Source organism: Castor canadensis, chromosome 12, assembly GCF_047511655.1.
Source record: "Castor canadensis chromosome 12, mCasCan1.hap1v2, whole genome shotgun sequence".
Lineage (NCBI taxonomy): Eukaryota > Metazoa > Chordata > Mammalia > Rodentia > Castoridae > Castor > Castor canadensis.
Genome location: NC_133397.1, coordinates 76,598,251 through 76,617,308, shown reverse-complemented (window position 1 = coordinate 76,617,308; position 19,058 = coordinate 76,598,251).

Below are 19,058 nucleotides of genomic sequence, written 5' to 3'. Positions count from 1 at the left end.
ATCTATACTTCACACAAGAGTTTCTGGCTGTCCTCCTGTCCATGGAATGGGGGAGTCCTGCAGGCCTGTGTGAGCCTAGCAGAGAGCCTGTTGAGAAAGCCCTGTGAAGACGCTGCTGTCCTTGCATGGTTTTGGACATTTCATTGGGTTGGTTATAACAAGCACTGCTGAATCTTATGACATTTTTGCCACTAGCCTCTAAATGATGACATGCACATGATGGAGGAGATTGCAACACTTTGGGGTTCCCAGCCTGGCCTATTCCCCTCTGAGGAATGCCCCCCCCCCACACACACCTGTGTGAACTCTGTGACAAGTCTCTGGCCCCAGTGTGTGCTGGAAAGCCCAATCCATTAGCTGAGCAGTGAGAGTCCCTCAGTGTCTCCTCCCTCTTCTGGGAATCTGAGATCCACTCAAACTAGTCAGCCAGTGGTAGCTGTGTGGACTTATACAGGTATGTCAAATGGACACCATGTATAAGCCAAAGCTTGGACAGTAGGTAACTTGAGTAAACAGATCACAGTTTTAGGAAAATGTCACCAATAGAAGGAAGAAAAGGGGAAACAGGCAACACCAAGATTGGCCTTGAATTCAAGATCCCCTTGCTTCAACCTCCAAAGAGCTGTGATTAGAGGTGTGAACTACTAAGTTTGGATTTTATACCACATAAATTATACTATAATTAAAGTTTTTGGAACTTGGGTTTGAACTCAGGGCAGGCACTCTACCACTTGAGCCATGCCTCCAGTCCATTTTGCTCTTGTTATTTTGGAGATGGGGTCTTGCCAACTAGTTGTCCAGGCTGACCTCGAACCACGATCCTCCTGATCTCAGCCTGCCAAGTAGCTAGGAAGGTAGGCATAAGCCACTGGAGCCTGGCTTAAATTTTTTTACACATATAAAAACAGACTGATGAGGATTCAGAGCATATTATTTCCCACAGCTTACCAGACAGGAAAGCATTCCAGCATGAAGTGGTAGACTGAGTCCTGAAAAGGGACATCTGCTACCACTAAGAGCAAAACAACTGGAGAATGATTGTGATTCAGAGGTGATCTAATTCATCAATAAATGAATTTAGAAATCATTTCTAAACACTTAAAAAGGACCAACAAATCCTCTTCCATTCTTTCTTATTTGTATTATTTATGTGCTCTTTCCTATTTTTCCAAACAATTTCTTCCATTCCTGAATTTATTTGGAATAGCAGTGAACTAACACAGGTCAGGAGATGCCTTTAATATTCTGAAGTCTGGTTTTACTCAGTGTATTTCAAGAAAGTAGAATCTATTTGAGAGCAGCACAAGTTGTTCAGCAGTTATTTTTATGAAGTGCTGTTCTTTCACCCTCTGAGAGTATGGGTTTATATAAGACATTTGTTGTAAGGGCTGATGCTGGTTTCCCAGTCAGTTTTTTTTTTTCCTTCTCCTAGTCTCATGTTAAGGATTGTTCTATGTGTATGAAAACATGTAAGCCAAGTTTAAAGGTACTTTTGTTCATGCAAATATGAAAAACATGCTTACCCACTGAATCAGAATTAAGTAAAGTTAATTCTGAAATTGGGACTTTTATAAAATTCAGGGGAGAGAAGAAAGCATAGCTAGGTTGATTACCTTGGAATGTAAGAAATGTCTCCAGAGTGGAGAACAAGAGAGAGTTAACTCTCTATATCTCTCAGGAGAACTCTACCTTAGGAAGATACTTCAATTTCCAATGCCTTGCAATTTAAATATTCTCTTTGTTCGGAAAACCTGTACTATGCAAAACTATGAAATACTCATGGAGAATTTTGTCCCAATACATGGAGCCATAGCAGCCACTTTAAACCATAAGGATTAAAGTCAAAAATTAATGACAGAGGAGCAGAAAGGTAGAAGTGGCCTGGGATCTTGGTGGCTTCTTTAAGCAGGCTCTGTTCTTCATTTGTTTAAACCTTGGCTTTTCTGGCTAGAAGCCAAACAATATTCTTACTGCTACATTCCTTCTATCAGAAACTGACAAGATGAAAGAGAAGCAAAAATGAGGAGCATGTGAGGGAGACAATTATAAAACAAGAGTATGAAACGTGGTGCCTGAATTACCCTAGATGCAGCATGGCCCACACAGAACTCTCCACTCTCCGCCTACTCTTCCTTGCTCTGTGAATGGCACCACTGACTCAGTTTCTCAAGCTTCTGAGTAAGTATTACTGATTTTATCCTTTCTCTTATCTCCCACATTCAATGCATCAGCAAGTTCCCTGGGTTCTATCCACAAAATATATAGCCCACTTTCCACATCTCCATCCATACCACCACCACACTACCGCGACTCCTGCCTTTCCACCCTCAGCCCCCGCTCCCAGCAACAGGACTGGTGCCAGCACACCAGTGGCTAAAGCCTTAACAGTTCCCATCACTATTAGAATTCAGTTTCAAGCCCGTGTGACCTTGAGTGCTTTCTTTAATTTCACCTTGAAATCCTTCAGTCCTCACCTACAGCAATGACCAAGCAGCACTTGTCTTTCTTCCTCTCTACAGTAATCCAAGCCTCTTCTTATCACTGGGTATTCCTGCTTCTTCTGGCTAAATGCTGCCCCCATACTCTTCCATGCCTGGGTCTTTCTCACAGCTGAGGGATTGGCACTAATGCTACCTTCTCAGAAAACTTTCCTTCATCATTCTCCCTTCCCTGTTTCTCTTCATCCAATCATCCTTCTTATTTTCTTTATAGTATCACACAGTCTGAGGTTGTCTCACTTATTTTTTATTTTATTTATTGTCCACCTCCACCCTTACCCACACTGGAACATCAGCTGTTTGGCCCTGCCCCATTCACCATTGTGCCTACGGTCCCTGGACCAAGTCCCAGTCAATCGAGCTCTAAACAAGTATTGGTTTTTGTGGGAGTGACAGACACCTGTCTTTTCTAGGAGTGAGACAATAGCTTCTATTTTTCTACTTCAGAGGGCCTTAGCACACACTAGGAGCCCACCCTCCCATGCTCTCTCTATCCTGTCTCAATTTATTGTCTTCAGAGCTCTTAGTGCTATCAGACACATGCCCCTGTTGGCAATTTAATGGAAGCTCTGTGAGAGCAGGCACCATGTTGGTATTTGCCACTGTCTCCTGGAACGCTAATTGGCAACACTCAATACGGTCATCCTTTGCTATCCATAGGGATTGATTTCCGGACCCCCGTGGATACCAAACTTCATGGATGCTCAAGTCCCTTATGTAAAAGGTGCAGTATTTGCATACAACCTGTGTACATCTTTCCATGTACTTTAAATCATCTCTACGTTATTTATACTGTCTACCATAATGTAGATGATGTGTAATTAGTTGTTTCACTGTGTTGTTTGGAGAATATCAACAAGAAAAAGTCTGTACGTGTTCAGTACAAATGCAATTTTTCTTTTCTTTTTTTTGAATATTTTAAATCTGCAGTTGGTTGAATCTGCATTTGTAGAACCCACAATCATGGAGAGTCAACTGTAAAGTTTTGCTGGACCTCAGCTACACCCCTTCATTTGAGTATTGCCTGTGGCTACTCTTGCACTACAACAGACCATGTGGACTACAAAACAAAAATGTTCACCATTTGGCCCTTTTCTAGAAAAAGTTTGCTGACTTCTGGTGTAAAAGGTCATAATTACAGTCTAAGAAACAAAGGTGGGAGGGCTGAACACTGAGGAAGACTCAAAACTTGTTGACTCTGGAGCCCAGCATGGCAGTGCATGCCTTGCAATCCCAGCATTTGCCTATAATTCTAGCACTCGAGACACTGAAGCAGGAGAATCAAGTTTGGGACCAGCCTAGGCTATGTGATGAGACCTGTCTAAAGAAACCAAAACAAACAACAAAAGGAAGAGCTTGTTGACTTTGTATCTCTCAGGGAAAAAGAAAGGACCGCAGGTTCTGGAGACTCAGAAAACAAGGCAAGTCACACAGGGATCCAGAGGCAAGAGAGCAGTTTAAATTGAAGACCCAGTTCAAATTCAGCTAAACTATCAGCTGAGATAGCTTGTGATAAGTAGAAAGAGCAGGAACACTAGAGATGTGTCATGGAATAGGGTAGGGGGGGAACAGGTCTGCTGGTACAGAGATGGGTGGAGTAACTCAGGTTTGGGGAAGGAGACAGAACAGAAGCCACACCAAGCATCTGTCACCCAGGGGGACAGAACTTAGACATATCATAGTATCTTCAGAAGTCCAAGCGAGTCTCTATTTTAGGTCCTTATGCTCCCATGCTGATCAACCATTGCATATAGCTGCCTCAGGAAGACAGGCTGTGTCTGCAGATGCTATAATCCCTAAAGAAGTCCATACTGACTTCCAGGTCCTCTCCCAGAAGTTCCAGTAGCTGTGGAAGAAGTTCTTTCTTCCTGAAGGAGAATAGGCAGAGTAAAAAGCATCTACCAGGTTTACAAAATGATTTAAGATGAGTAGATGCCCAGTAACTGACATCTACAAAGTGATGGACATTCTGCCATGCCTTTATTTTTATTTCATAACTTACATACAATTATATATATGTGATGTGTAATTATATGTATTCTATATATATTGTGCACCTAAAAAGTTCCAGGTATTGGATCAGGCTCTAGGCATACAAAGGAAGGCATGAAACAAGGTCTTTGACTTCCTGGAGCTCACAGTCTGAGAAGCAGAAGGAGTTAGAAAGACTTGCACAACCCAGCTGAAAAGGGATCGAAGGAAAGCAAGCACAGGCTTCGCACAGCACAGAGGGGAAGGGGCTGGTCAGGGCTGGTCAGGGAAGATGGAGGTTTCGTTGGGAAGGTGACCTCTGATCTAGCCTTCATGACTTGAGTTTGCAGTCACACGTGGAACTGAAAATGGCTTATCTTACCCACTATGTTATTTTTGAGTTTTTACGTAAAGAAGTACCTGATAGAAACAACTTAAGGAAGGATTTATTATGCTCCTGGTTTCAGAGTTTTCAGTCCATCATGGTGGTGGGGAGGGTGTGACAGGAAGCAGAGTGGACACTATTAGTAAGGGGCCAAGGCAAGATTTAGCTCCCCAGGACATTCCTCCAGTGACCTACTTCCTCCACCCAGGCCCCACCTTCCAAAGTTCCACCACCTCCCAATAGTCTATTCAAATATTGAACAGATTAAACCATTTATTAGGTCAGTGCCCTCAGGATCGAAGAGTCTCTGGGATCCCCCTCACAGATACACCCAGAGATGTGCTTTACTAATCTAGGTGTTTCTCAATCCAGTTAAATTGGCAAGTTTAACCATCATATCCATCCACACCACAGAAAGTTGCCTGGCCCTGGCACCCTATGTTCTTTCATAAACAAAGGTGGTTACATTAACTGCCACCAGATGGCAGTAGTAACCAAAGTGCTTGCAGCAGGTGTTTATTGTGGCCAGTCCCAGTTCTGATTTTGATGGTGGTGCTATGGGGTTCTTAAAGGTGGCAATAGAATTTTCTAGATTAAAAATAAAATTTATTTTAATTCTTTAGGCTGCATATGTAATTATATATATTAGTGTGACAAAAAAGGGTTAAGAATCAAGCAAATCCTAGTATTTTCCAAGAAGGAAAAGGAGAATTGGCAATACTAGAATTTTCTCACAAGAGTGATCTTTCTTTACCATGCCCTCTGCTACCTCATAGCCAGGTATCAAGTGTGTGTTCACATTTGTGACATTGTACTTAATTTTTTCTTGATCTCCAAGTGGCAGGCAGCATCTTCTATCACCTTTTTCTTTTCCCCCAGTTTTGCCATTAAGTGCTTTTAAAACAGCAGTTGTCTAAAATGTTTTATCATATGTTAGAATCAGAAGGTAGATAGGACCTTCCTTCCACATTTTGCAGATATAACAAATAGATTGTGTTCTCATTTCCAAGGGTACCTGGCTCCTTTCTAAGTAATCTTTTTTTGGCTGGCAGAGTGGTTCAGGTGGTAAACCACCTGCCTAGCAAGTGTGAGGCCCCAAGTTCAAACCCCAATGCTGCCAAAAAAAAGAATTCTAAGTAATCTCCTTTTGATGAGACTAATATTCTCATTTCTTATTAATCAGACCATTCTCCATCACTTCATCATTAGGGACACTATACTTTAAAGACTATCAGTGGCCAGGAGCCTGTGGCTCACACTTGTACTCCTAGGTACTCAGGAGGCAGAGATAAGGAGGATCGGGGTTTGAAGCCAGCCTGGGCAAATAGTTTGCGAGACCCTACCTTTAAAAGACCCATCACAAAAAAGGACTTGTGAAGTGGCTTAAGGAGTAGGCCCTGAGTTCAAACCCCAGTACTGCCAAAAAAAAAAACGTCTATCAGTGGTTGTTTTTGTAATGCATGCAATGCATTAAGGTATGTGGGGGAGTAGGGAAAAGGTCCAAGCTGAATGTGGTGGTCTCAGTCTTGTAGACCCTTGCACGTGGGGAAAGTGAAGAATAGCACACAACTGAGTTCCTCAGCAGAAAGACATCATTCCCCCCCTTTTTTAAGTAAACACAGATGAAAAAATTATAGGCTACTTCATCAGCATCTCATGAGTTGGAGAGATGGTAGAGTGAAAAAAGCACAGACAGGACTAGAAACAGATGCTGGAGCATAGAAGAGGGCACAGAGAGGCAGCAGGTAGACCTCACAGGCTACGCACAGAATCCTATCACAAAGGTTTCTGAGTGGGTTCCTAGGTATCTTGTGAGCCAGAAGCAGCTATGGAAGGCAGCTGGGACAATGTACCAGCTCTCCAGTGCATCCTCCCTTCCCACCCCACAAGGTGAAGAGAGGATCCCCAGCTGCCCATCTATTATACCCCAGGAGCATCCCTGACAGTGGAGATGACAGAGACATGCGAGGCACCTGAAAACCATCAATAAGTCTCACGATCCTTATTTCCCATGATAGAAAAATCAGCTGATAATATCTACTGAGGGGAAAGGAAAAGAAGAGAAAAAAGGGGAAAAGCAAGGTTATACAAACACACTATTTAGAAATGTGGAGATAAGTTCCAGAAAAAAACATAGCTAAAAGAATTGAAAGTTTTGCATCTCATTGTGTCTTTTTATTTTGGGAAAGGTTCCGGATTCTCAACTTTAGTGTCCCCCCCTCCCCGCCACCCCAAACACTAGGGGAGCTTGCTAAATACCCAGGCCCTACCTCAGACACTTTGCCTCAGTAGTTCTGAGATGGACTCAGACATCTGAATGTCTAACCTGATTTGGAAGCTGGATGGACCACTTTGAGGAATTCTCTGTGTTCCAAGGAGAGTAGAGAGTGGTATACAGCAGACCCCAAGTTCTCTTCCAACTCCCCTTCATCCTAGCTGTGTGTATCACTCCATTTTGTTGTTTCCTCATCAATTAATAAGGGATTGCATTGAGTCCAGGTTTCTTGAATTTGGGAGAAGATCAAGGTTGAGAATCTGATAAAAACCTTAAAAAATTTAATGTGAAAATTTACATACAACTCAAGTATTCTTGTTCTTTTCCAGTCGTGTAGATTCTAGGTTACAATGTCTTAGAACAAATGTTTTCAAAGAATATGTCCTTATTAGAACATGTCCTCAATCAGACCATGGCTTTAGAATCCAAACCTGGGTGATTTTAGGTTCTGGGCATAGAAAATGTAGGTGGTAGTGTTTTTGATGGTAGGAGGTCTAAGCTTAGCAAGGAAAACAGATAATCAAGTCAGCTGTTACAAATGTAGTGTGTTACGCCGTATGCAAGAAATATGGCTGGGATGTTCTGGGCACAGAGACAAAGACCATGTGAACTGTTTGAATGAAAGGATATGGGAGAAATCAGGGAGGACTTCACAGAGGCAGTGATCCTTAAGCCTAATCTGAAAGGATGAGTAGCAGTTAGCAATACGACTAAAGGGGGATGGCACTATAGGCAGGAGAAAATCATGTGTGAAGCAGAGAGGTGTGGAAGCAACTAGGCCCTGTGACTTGAGCAGTGAGCACCTAAGGAGAGGATGGGAGTGATGGGAAGGTTGGAAAAGTAGACGGTGGGCAATGACAGATTTGGTTACCCTTTGACATTCATTCTGAAGGCCTTTCCTTTCTGAGTCAAGTAGGGCACATCTGTGAATCATTTCCATTTAGAGCTGGAGTGCATAGTCTGGGGGTAAATTATCTATTCTCACTGCTTTCTGATTTTCAGTGCCCGCAGTGAACGGATAAGAGAAGTCTAGTGGGAAAAGAAGACCTGGGCAGGGTGCTGTGAGGAGGGGGACATTTTAGCAATCTGCTTAGCCCAGTAACCCAGGTTCTTTTTTTTTTTTTCTTTATTTTTTATTTTTATTTATTTATGCATTTATTTTTCAGTGATGGAGTTTGAAGCCAGGACCTTGCACATGCTAAGCAAGCACTCTACCACTGAGCTATATCCCCAGCCTTCATTCTTTTTTTTTTTTTTCATTTTTCTTTTATTATTCATATGTGCATACAAGGATTGGTTCATTTCTCCCCACTGCCCCCACCCCCTCCCTTCCCACCCACTCCGCCCCCTCCCTCTCCCCCCCCAATACCCAGCAGAAACTATTTTGCCCTTATCTCTAATTTTGTTGTAGAGAGAGTATAAGCAATAATAGGAAGGAACAAGGGTTTTTGCTGGTTGAGATAAGGATAGCTATACAGGGCATTGACTCACATTGATTTCCTGTGCGTGGGTGTTACCTTCTAGGTTAATTCTTTTTGATCTAACCTTTTCTCTAGTACCTGTTCCCCTTTTCCTATTGGCCTCAGTTGCTTTAAGGTATCTGCTTTAGTTTCTCTGCATTAAGGGCAACAAATGCTAGCTAGTTTTTTAGGTGTCTTACCTATCCTCACCCCTCCCTTGTGTGCTCTCGCTTTTATCATGTGCTCATAGTCCAGTCCCCTTGTTGTGTTTGCCCTTGATCTAATGTCCACATATGAGGGAGAACATACGATTTTTGGTCTTTTGGGCCAGGCTAACCTCACTCAGAATGATGTTCTCCAATTCCATCCATTACCAGCGAATGATAACATTTCGTTCTTCTTCATGGCTGCATAAAATTCCATTGTGTATAGATACCACATTTTCTTAATCCATTCGTCAGTGCTGGGGCATCTTGGCTGTTTCCATAACTTGGCTATTGTGAATAGTGCCGCAATAAACATGGATGTGCAGGTGCCTCTGGAGTAACAGTCTTTTGGGTATATCCCCAAGAGTGGTATTGCTGGATCAAATGGTAGATCGATGTCCAACTTTTTAAGTAGCCTCCAAATTTTTTTCCAGAGTGGTTGTACTAGTCTACATTCCCACCAACAGTGTAAGAGGGTTCCTTTTTCCCCGCATCCTCGCCAACACCTGTTGTTGGTGGTGTTGCTGATGATGGCTATTCTAACAGGGGTGAGGTGGAATCTTAGCGTGGTTTTAATTTGCATTTCCTTTATTGCTAGAGATGGTGAGCATTTTTTCATGTGTTTTCTGGCCATTTGAATTTCTTCTTTTGAGAAAGTTCTGTTTAGTTCACATGCCCATTTCTTTATTGGTTCATTAGTTTTGGGAGAATTTAGTTTTTTAAGTTCCCTATATATTCTGGTTATCAGTCCTTTGTCTGATGTATAATTGGCAAATATTTTCTCCCACTCTGTGGGTGTTCTCTTCAGTTTAGAGACCATTTCTTTTGATGAACAGAAGCTTTTTAATTTTATGAGGTCCCATTTATCTATGCTATCTCTTAGTTGCTGTGCTGCGGGGGTTTCATTGAGAAAGTTCTTACCTATACCTACTAACTCCAGAGTATTTTCTACTCTTTCTTGTATCAACTTAAGAGTTTGGGGTCTGATATTAAGATCCTTGATCCATTTTGAGTTAATCTTGGTATAGGGTGATATACATGGATCTAGTTTCAGTTTTTTGCAGACTGCTAACCAGTTTTCCCAGCAGTTTTTGTTGAAGAGGCTGCTATTTCTCCATCGTATATTTTTAGCTCCTTTGTCAAAGATAAGTTGCTCATAGTTGTGTGGCTTCATATCTGGATCCTCTATTCTGTTCCACTGGTCTTCATGTCTGTTTTTGTGCCAGTACCATGCTGTTTTTATTGTTATTGCTTTGTAATATAGTTTGAAGTCAGGTATTGTGATACCTCCTGCATTGTTCTTTTGACTGAGTATTGCCTTGGCTATTCGTGGCCTCTTGTGTTTCCATATAAATTTCACAGTAGATTTTTCAATCTCTTTAATGAATGTCATTGGAATTTTGATGGGAATTGCATTAAACATGTAGATTACTTTTGGGAGTATCGACATTTTTACTATGTTGATTCTACCAATCCATGAGCATGGGAGATCTCTCCACTTTCTATAGTCTTCCTCAATCTCTTTCTTCAGAAATGTATAGTTTTCCTTGCAGAGGTCATTCACATCTTTTGTTAGGTTTACACCTAGGTATTTGATTTTTTTTGAGGCTATTGTAAATGGAATTGTTTTCATACATTCTTTTTCCGTTTGCTCATTGTTAGTGTATAGAAATGCTAATGATTTTTCTATGTTGATTTTATATCCTGCTACTTTGCTATAGCTATTGATGATGTCTAGAAGCTTCTGAGTAGAGTTTTTTGGGTCTTTAAGGTATAGGATCATGTCGTCTGCAAACAGGGATATTTTGACAGTTTCTTTACCTATTTGTATTCCTTTTATTCCTTCTTCTTGCCTAATTGCTCTGGCTAGGAATTCCAGTACTATGTTGAATAGGAGTGGAGATAGTGGGCATCCTTGTCTGGTTCCTGATTTTAGAGGGAATGGTTTTAATTTTTCTCCGTTAAGTATAATGCTGGCTGTAGGTTTGTCATATATAGCTTTTATAATGTTGAGGAACTTTCCTTCTATTCCTAGTTTTCTTAGAGCTTTTATCATGAAATGATGTTGGATCTTATCAAAGGCTTTTTCTGCATCTATTGAGATGATCAAGTGGTTTTTTCTTTGCTTCTGTTAATGTGGTTTATTACGTTTATTGATTTTCGTATGTTGAACCACCCCTGCATCCCTGGGATGAAGCCTACCTGGTCGTGGTGAATAATCTTTTTGATGTGTTGCTGAATTCGATTTGCCATTATTTTGTTGAGGATTTTTGCATCAATGTTCATTAAGGAGATTGGCCTATAGTTCTCCTTTTTGGAGGTGTCTTTGCCTGGTTTTGGGATAAGTGTAATAGTGGCTTCATAAAATGTGTTTGGCAGTTTTCCTTCCCTTTCTATTTCATGGAACAGTTTAAGGAGGGTTGGTATCAGTTCTTCTTTAAAGGTCTGATAGAATTCAGCAGAGAATCCATCAGGTCCTGGACTTTTCTTTTTGGGGAGACTCTTGATTGCTGCTTCAATTTCATTTTGTGTTATAGGTCTATTCAGGTGATTAATTTCCTCTTGGTTCAGTTTTGGATGATCATATGTATCTAGAAATCTGTCCATTTCTTTTAGATTTTCAAATTTATTTGAATATAGGTTCTCAAAGTAGTCTCTGATGATTTCCTGGACTTCCATGGTGTTTGTTGTTATCTCCCCTTTTGCATTCCTGATTCTACTAATTTGGGTTTTTTCTCTCCTCATTTTAGTCAGGTTTGCCAGGGGTCTATCGATCTTGTTTATTTTTTCAAAGAACCAACTTTTTGTTTCATTAATTCTTTGTATGGTTTTTTTGGTTTCTATTTCGTTGATTTCAGCTCTTATTTTTATTATTTCTCTCCTTCTATTTGTTTTGGGATTTGCTTGTTCTTGTTTTTCTAGGAGTTTGAGATGTATCATTAGGTCATTGATTTGGGATCTTTCAATCTTTTTAATATATGCACTCATGGCTATAAACTTTCCTCTCAAGACTGCCTTAGCTGTGTCCCATAGGTTCCGGTAGGTTGTGTTTTCATTTTCATTGACTTCCAGAAACTTTTTAATTTCCTCTTTTATTGCATCGATGATCCATTCTTCATTAAGTAATGAGTTATTTAGTTTCCAGCTGTTTGCATGTTTTTTGTCTTTACTTTTGTTGTTGAGTTCTACTTTTACTGCATTGTGATCAGATAGTACGCACAGTATAATTTCTATTTTCTTATATTTGCTGAGACTTGCTTTGTGCCCTAGGATATGATCTATTTTGGAGAAGGTTCCATGGGCTGCTGAGAAGAATGTATATTGTGTAGAGGTTGGATGAAATGTTCTGTAGACATCTACTAGGTCCACTTGATCTATTGCATATTTTAGATCTTGGATTTCTTTATTGAGTTTTTGTTTGGATGACCTATCTATTGATGATAATGGAGTGTTAAAGTCTCCCACAACCACTGTGTTGGCATATATATATGCTTTTGGGTCTTTCAGGGTATGTTTGATGAAATTGGGTGCGTTGACATTGGGTGCGTACAGATTGATGATTATTATTTCCTTTTGGTCTATTTCCCCTTTTATTAGTATGGAATGTCCTTCTTTATCTCATTTGATCAATGTAGGTTTGAAGTCTACTTTGTCAGAGATAAGTATTGCTACTCCTGCTTGTTTTCGGGGGCCATTGGCTTGGTAAATCTTCTTTCAGCCTTTCATCCTAAGCATATGCTTATTTCTGTCAGTGAGAGGAGTCTCCTGTAAGCAACAAATTGTTGGATCTTCTTTTTTAATCCATTTTTTCAAACGGTGTCTTTTGATGGGTGAATTAAGTCCATTAACATTAAGTGTTAGTAGTGATAGGTATGTGGTGACTCCTGCCATTTAGTTGTCTTAGTTGTTTGAAGGTTTGATTGTGTGTACCTAACTTGATGTTACTCTCTACTGTCTTGCTTTTTCTTATCCTGTGGTTTGGTGCTGCCTGCCTTTTCATGGTTAAGTTGGGTGTCACTTTCTGTGTGCAGGATCCCTTGCAGAATCTTTTGTAATGGTGGCTTTGTGGTCACATATTGTTTTAGTTTCTGCTTATCATGGAAGACTTTTATTGCTCCATCTATTTTGAATGATAGCTTTGCTGGGTAGAGTATCCTGGGGTTGAAGTTATTTTCATTCAGTGCCTGGAAGATCTCACCCCACGCTCTTCTTGCTTTTAATGTTTCTGTTGAGAAATCTGCTGTGATTTTGATGGGTTTACCTTTGTATGTTACTTGTTTTTTCTCTCTTGCAGCCTTCAATATTCTTTCCTTAGTTTCTGAACTTGTTGTTTTAATGATGATATGTCGTGGAGTAGTTCTATTTTGATGTGGTCTGTTTGGTGTCCTGGAGGCCTCTTGCATTTGTATGGGAATATCTTTCTCTAGATTTGGGAAATTTTCCATTATTATTTTGTTGAATATATTACGCATTCCCTTCGCTTGCACCTCTTCTCCTTCTTCGATGCCCATGATTCTCAAGTTTGGTCTTTTGATGGAGTCAGTGAGTTCTTGCATTTTCTTTTCACAGGTCTTGAGTTGTTTAATTCATAGTTCTTCAGTTTTTCCTTTAATTACCATTTCATCTTCAAGTTCTGAGATTCTGTCTTCTGTTTGTTCTGTTCTGCTGGATTGGCCTTCCGTTTTGTTTTGCAGTTCTGTTTCATTCTTTTTTCTGAGGTTTTCCATATCCTGGCAGTTTTCTTCTTTATTGTTGTCTATTTTTGTCCTGAGTTCATTTATCCATTTATTCATTGTGTTCTTTCTTTCACTTTGGTGTTTATACAGTGCTTCTATGGTTTCCTTTATTTCTTCTTTTGCTTTTTCAAATTCTCTATTTTTATTGTCTTGGAATTTCTTGAGTGTATCCTGTACATTTTGGTTGACCCTATCCAGTATCATCTCTATAAAATTCTCATTGAGTACTTGTAGTATGTCTTCTTTTAAATTATTCTTGTGGGCTTCATTGGGTCCTTTGGCATAGTTTATCTTCATTTTGTTGGAGTCTGGATCTGAGCTTCTGTTCTCTTCATTCCCCTCAGGTTCCTGTACTAATTTTTTGCTGTGGGGAAACTGGTTTCCCTGTTTTTTCTGTCTTCCTGTCATTGTCCTTGGTGTTGTTACTGTCCCTGTACTGTGTTTAATTAAGTATTTTCTAGCTTGTAATAATAACAATGGTAATATTTAGAATGGAAGAGTGAGCTGAGATGGAAAGCAAGAAGTTAAAGAAAAGGGGAAAACAAATATACAGACAAGAGGGAGAAAGCAGAACAAGGTATCAGACAAGAGAGTTTCAAAGGTATAAACAGGGAGTGTTAGTGTACTAATCGACAGTAAGCTGAACAGACATTAGAGAGACAGAGAGAGGATTGAAAATCAAAGATAAAAAAATAAAAAAAGTAAATGAAAGTAACATCTATATATAAAAATGAATTAAAATAAAATGGAAAATAGAAAATTAAAAAAAAAAACTTTCAATTTTATATGCAATGCAGTTTCAGTCTTAATAATTTGGGTGTCTGTCTCAATTTCCAGTCCTGGAGTTGGTGCCTCAGATGTTGTTCTGTAGTTGTCTCATCAAAGGGGATGCATAAAGTAGAACAAAACTACACACTCTCACACACACACACACACACACACACACACACACACAAAAGCCCCACCAAGTGTCCCCAGTTCAAATGCAATACAGTTTCAGTAAGTTTTTTGGCTTGCAGGTGTAATTCGGTTGTTCTCTCATCAAAGGTAGGGAGAAAAAGAAAAAAAAGCGTCTGGAGGCAGTTCTGAGAGTGGTATCTGCAACTGTGGCTTGCCTGCCTTCTGCTCTCAGCCTGTAGCTGGCGGCGTTATTTATGCAGATCTCTGGGGTGAGCTAGCGCTCACCTGGTCCCACAGGCTTTGTTTGCTCAGAGTTCTCCTGTGCAGGAGCCTCTGCTACAGGCTTTCCCCTTTCCAAGCACTGGGAAAGGTGACACTGCCCCGCGTTGTCAGGCCTGCATGTTTATTTACAGTTCATGTGGGAGGTGGGTCTTCCCCCCTCTCCTCTGAAGTTTTCCTCCCACTGCCACTTTCAGAAGCTTTCCTGCTCCTGCTTACTGGGCGGTGCTGCTGCTCTTGCCGGCCACCATGTTTGTTTACAGTTCACATGGGAAGTGGGTCTTCCCTCCTCTCACAAGCTTCCCCGCTCCTGGTTGCTGGGCGTGCGCCCCGCTCCCGCCAGAGCCTCTCCGGCCTGCCTGGCTTGTTTATTTACAGTCCTGGGAAGGATTCCCTTCCCCCAATCTTCAGCGCTCAGGGCGCCCCACCCTCTTTCCAGCGTGTCTTAACTGTTCTTATTGCTTATTACTCAGTTTCTCTTTTTTCCCTGGGTGGAGGTCAGTCTGTCCAGGGGGCTATGCTGCTCTGGCCCAGGCTTGTCTGTGGGGCTACCGCGGTACCGCGAAGCTCACCTGGTCCACGTCTTCCCAAGCCGTATGGGCGCCGGGGGCCCTCCTCGTTTCTCCGTTTAACATGAAGTGGAGATTCTCTGCACCGGCTGGAGATGTGGAGGGGTCAAAGTTATGCCTTTTCTCAGTGATTATGCCTGCAAAGTGTGTCTCCAGCATCTCTCCAAGCTTTCACTATAGGAGGGTCGCTTTCTGCTTCCTACCTCTAGCTGCCATATTGGAATTCTCTTCTGGTCCCTTCTGACAGGAGCTTCACATTCTTGAAGGAATGGGAACTCTTTTTTTTTTTTTTCCACAAGGCAAAGAGTATCAGACCATTTAACAGAGATAAGGAAGTGAATGCCCAGAAAAGCTCCAGAATCACAAGTAGGTATAAGGAAGAGCTGGGCCCAAACCCAAGTCCTTGCCCCAGGGAAGGTCTAGGGAAATATGTGCATTCAGGTACCTTCTGTGTCCCAAATACCCAGGAAATGAGCAAGCTGGCACTGCAGGTACTCTGGGGTTAGATACAGTACAGAGTGCCTGCTCTAAAATGAATGCCTGCCACAGTCTGGTTGCCAAGAAGTGTCTGCCTTTTCCTTTCCCCTCCTCTCCTGTGTCTCCACACTGCCCATCTGCATAGGCCATGTGAAGAGAAGGAATGTCTAGAGGTAAATAGAGAGAGGCTAGAAGTCTTTGGGTTGATCAAAATCCAAAGGTGTGCCCATTGAGTCAGAATTTTTTTATTTTTCTTGAACTTTGTCATTACAATTAAGCTTATCTCTTCTTGTGTTTGCTTAGTTCGTGGGTGGAAGATGTCATCACACTTGCTGAATTTTATGGAAAACTACTCACAAGTGCTAATTTTTTGAAATGGCTACTAATCTCTGAAGCCTCAAAACTCATATACTCAAAATCTGGACACAAGGAAGCAATTGGGTTTGCCTATGAAATGACCATATCTAGGATCTGGGGACAGAGAGAGGAGCATCCTCACCTGGCATTCCTCAGTCTACCTACTTCTTTGTCTGTCGGGCGGTCCACTTGCCTCCTGAGCCAAGTCCTTGACCAGCCTCTGAGTCAGTCACTGATGCACTCTCCACTGCTGTTCCAATGTGCAGGTGCTGCCTGGGCAGGGTAGGCAGGAGGTCAGGGCAGGCAGAGGGTTTGCAGGAAGTTTGTTCAAGCATCCTGCTCTTTCTCAGATATCAGAAAAGTTGCCCCTGACCCAGGCTTCTCCAGAGACCTCTGAGATTGATGTTGACTTGCTCCATGGAGAAACTTTCATGCCCCTTCTTTCCATTCCATGCCATAAACCCCACATACCACTGTTGGTATGCCATTTGAAATCTGTGATCAAGGGAAGAGGGTCCAGATGTGAGATTTATATGACAGGTATGCCTTTTATTTGAGTACGGATGTGTGACAGGTGCATGAGACAGCATGGGTGGTGCCAGTGGACCCTCCCAAACTAAGCACTTGATAGATGGGATAGGAGTGGGGCGGTAATGACTCTAGCGCTCTTGTTTACCTTAAGGATTGTTTCATTCGTTTTAGGCTGCAAAACATCTAATCTTCCCAGCTTCCCCTTCCTTCCTTCCTTTCTTCCTTCCTTCCTTCCTTTCTTCCTTCCTTCCTTCCTTTCTTCCTTCCTTCCTTCCTTCCCTCCTTCTTTCTTTTCTTCCTTTTTTCTCTTTCCCTTGTCTTTCCTTCCCTTCCTCTTCCCTTCCTATCCCCTCCTCCCTTCCACTCCCTCCCTCCCTTCTTCCTTCCTTCTTCCCCTACCCTTATCTTTCTTTCCCTTCCTTCCTTCCTTCCTCCTTCCCTCCCTCCCTCCCTTCCTTCCATTTTTCCTTCTTTCTTCCTCTCTTCCATGCTAGGGCTCAAACCCAGGACCTTGTACATGCTAGGCTAGCATTCAACCACTGAATTGCACTGATTTGCCCCCAGACAAATGTTGGAAGAGTTCTTTAGGTAGGTGGTAGGTGAGGAGAGGATGGATGTGGTCTTGGGTATGATCTTGAATTTAGCCCTGGACTCAACAACTACATAGTCATCAGACAAACATAAGCTAACTGTAATCCAGACTTCAGCATACATAACCCTGATGTCATGTGGAATCACAAGTACTCTGGGATCTAAATAAAATTAAATTAATTCCCCCAAGGTCTTCCCTAAGATTTCTGGGAACCCCTAAGGAGAAGGCATCCCCATAGACACTGTTTCCTGGCACTGCTTCTGGGTAAACTGTGTCAGCTCCATTACATCAACCCAAAAATAAAATTCACCCTTTCATCACCTTCCACCTGCACACACAATGATTGGTATACTACAGCTTACTGAAGCTTTTAAGGTAGTAGTGAAAAGAATAAAGAAAAGTGGATGGGAATTCACTTTGTGGCAAACAAGTGGTTGCAAATTCAACACTAGCCTTCCAAAAATCCTTACCTTGTGGCCACTGGGGATGTCTTAGAGGCCCTTTGCCCCAAAACCTCTCACTGGCTCCTCTCCTCTCCCTTCTCCCCAGAGAGAAAGACACACTGTCTTCTCCTGGCCTCCTGTGCAATGGGGCAGCCCTTGACTTCTCCAGTTTAGCTTATTGATGGACCAGTTGGGGTCTCAAACATCTTTTTCTCCTAAGTAGCTTATCCACTCATTTACACAGATACACAGACACTACACACACACACACACACACACACACACACACACACACACACACCCTCTCCCAGAGGAATTTCATACCACTTCTCAACATAATGGATTTTTCACTTCCTTATATATAGAAAAATGAAACAATAAGTTGTCCCACTTAGAAATCAGGCTCTAAATTGGCTGTTTTAAAACAATAGGTTACATTAAAAGATACATATTTAGGTTGTGCACGTTGACTCATTATTGTAATCCTAGCTACTCAGGAGATAGAGGCCAACCTGTACAAAAAGTGCATCAGACATGAGACTCCCATCTCAACCAATGTCTGGGCACAGCAGCATGTGCCTGTCATCCCAGTTATGTGGGGAAGCATAAATAGGAGAATCACAGTCTAGGCCAGCCTGGGTATAAAGTAAGACCCTATCTCAAAAAATAACCAAAGTGGTCAGGCACCAATGATTCATGCCTATAATCCTAGCTACTTGGAAGGCTCAAGTTGGGAGGATGATGGCTCCAGGCCAGCCTGGGCAAATAGTTTATGAGACCCCATCTCCAAAATAACCAGACCAAAATGGAATGGAGGTGTGGCTCAAGAGAAAAGGTTAGATCAAAAAGAATTAACCTAGAAGGTAACACCCACGCACAGGAAATCAATGTGAGTCAATGCCCTGTATAACTATCTTTATCTCAACCAGCAAAACCCCTTGTTCCTTCCTATTATTGCTTATACTCTCTCTACAACAAAATTAGAGATAAGGGCAAAATAGTTTCTGCTGGGTATTGAGGGGGGGAGCGGGAGGGGGTGGAGTGGGTGGTAAGGGAGGGGGTGGGGGCAGGGGGGAGAAATAAACCAAGCCTTGTATGCACATATGAATAAAAAAAAAAAAGGGGTAGATCACCTGCTTTGCAAGTGTGAAGCCCTAAATTTATACCCCAGTCCTACACTAAATAAATACATAAATAAAATAAAATAAAAACAACCAAAGCTGAAAGAGCTGACAAAGTGGCTCAAGTGGTATGGTGTCTGCCTAGCAAGTACAAGGCCCTAAGTTCAACCCTTATACCATTAAAAAAAAATACACATTTAAGGCTCAGGACAAGATGAAAGGGCACTGTTCAAAGGGTCATCATCCTTTGAGCCACTT